The 1,597-nt window shown below is 36.9% G+C and overlaps 1 long non-coding RNA gene across 1 annotated transcript; it reads right to left on the bottom strand.

The window, feature by feature from the left end:
• Positions 1-545: 545 nt before the first annotated feature.
• LOC137399027 (uncharacterized) lies at positions 546-1,134 on the bottom strand. Its single transcript, XR_010979124.1, has 3 exons — positions 1,018-1,134; positions 779-932; positions 546-648 (listed from the first exon to the last, which is right to left on the bottom strand). It is a non-coding gene; the product is annotated as an uncharacterized lncRNA (long non-coding RNA).
• Positions 1,135-1,597: the final 463 nt, after the last annotated feature.

Below are 1,597 nucleotides of genomic sequence, written 5' to 3'. Positions count from 1 at the left end.
CATACTTCAAGGAGTTTTTGAAGCTGGCTATGCTCCACAATATATTTTGGCTGTTTCTGCCAAGGTAGCTCCCTGTGAACGCCAACAAAACATTTTTAGTGAAGATCAGACAATACTTTAGTAATATAAAATCAAGCACTGGATTAAGCCTTCATTAGTGTATAAGGAAGAAAAATTGAAACCTTACAATATTTATATTGTAAGATTGAAATATTGTAAATATTTAAAATTTAGAAATATTTAAAAAATCAATCATTTTTACAGTTAATAAATAGTAAAAAATTTAACAGCAGCTAGCAACTACAAAATATCTAGCAGAGTTCTACAGTTTGATTTGCGGCAATTAAGTGAAACACTTGAATGTAAAATAGCATTGTTAGGCAGGCATGAGAAAGCAGCAAGCGTATGACAAGGCAAGCCTATGTTTAGCTTCTTCAGGAAGCACACACATACTTACTGCAAGCAGGCTAAAATAAATATTGTTGTAAAGACAGTGAGTACATATAATCGATGAAATAATACGCATTATCAAATACAAACTAGCAGTTACTATATTTCTTACCCCTCAAAGCTTTCTTCTGAAACCTCGTCTTCCGTCTCACTGTTATCTGAATCTGGCACCCATTCTTCTTCATCCAAGGCTTTACCCTAAAAGAAGCATAGAAAATGAAGAAAAGTGCTATGGCATTTTAGGAAACTCATCTAAGTCTTTAACGTAAAAGAAGCATGAGAAAAGGAAAAATTGCTATGACATTTTATCAAAGTATTTGTAACTTACCAGATCTTCCTCTCGTTCCTGCATCTCATCACTAGTATCACTCTCCATAATTAGAGAATAACGTTGTAACTGCTTAGATGTAGAAGGAATGGAGCTTGCTTCATCGACTACTGGCATTTTTCTTTTAGATGGAGGTGAGGCTGGAAGATCAGGCCTGCGAATAAATGTTTATAGACTATCAATATATATTGTAAAAAAGAATCCCGTCCAACCATATGAAACAAGTTAACTGTACTCACTGTTTAGCATCGGTCTGGGTTGAAATCGACCGATACTTAGGACGGTGAAGACATTTCCGTAGCTGTACCCCTTTGTCAACCTTAGAGGACTTTCCAGGTCCAAAGGACTCGGCAGGCTGAGGATTACGAACTGGTATTTTCGATCGTGAATGAGAAAAAAAGGTTGCTGTCCTAGGCACTGCAGGAACACTGTAATATATAGACAAGAATTTTTTTTCCGTAAAACACGAGTTGTTTTATATTTTCAAATTGGAAGCTCATAACATAACTTGTGAAATTCAAAGATTCCTAGTACTGTGCATTATCACATCTTACACCACTTACGCATCAGCAAGTAAGCCTCACACCACTGCTCTGTGCTCTCTTGTAGGCAAAAGGGTAATTGGCTTCTGCTTCCTTGGGGTAGCAGCAGAATCAGCTTTAATGTGCAGGTTTCGTGTGAGAATTATATCCGAGTGCTTCTTTAACACGAGCCGGATATCTTCTCCTTGTTGGTACCTGTATTGGTGGTAGTTGCAGAAGCATTCCTCAGTAAAATGCCGGAAGCAAATTCTAGATGTGGTTTTATATCGAAAATTTG

This window comes from Watersipora subatra, chromosome 6 (assembly GCF_963576615.1).
Source record: "Watersipora subatra chromosome 6, tzWatSuba1.1, whole genome shotgun sequence".
Lineage (NCBI taxonomy): Eukaryota > Metazoa > Bryozoa > Gymnolaemata > Cheilostomatida > Watersiporidae > Watersipora > Watersipora subatra.
This window is presented reverse-complemented; position numbering and strand designations above follow the sequence as displayed.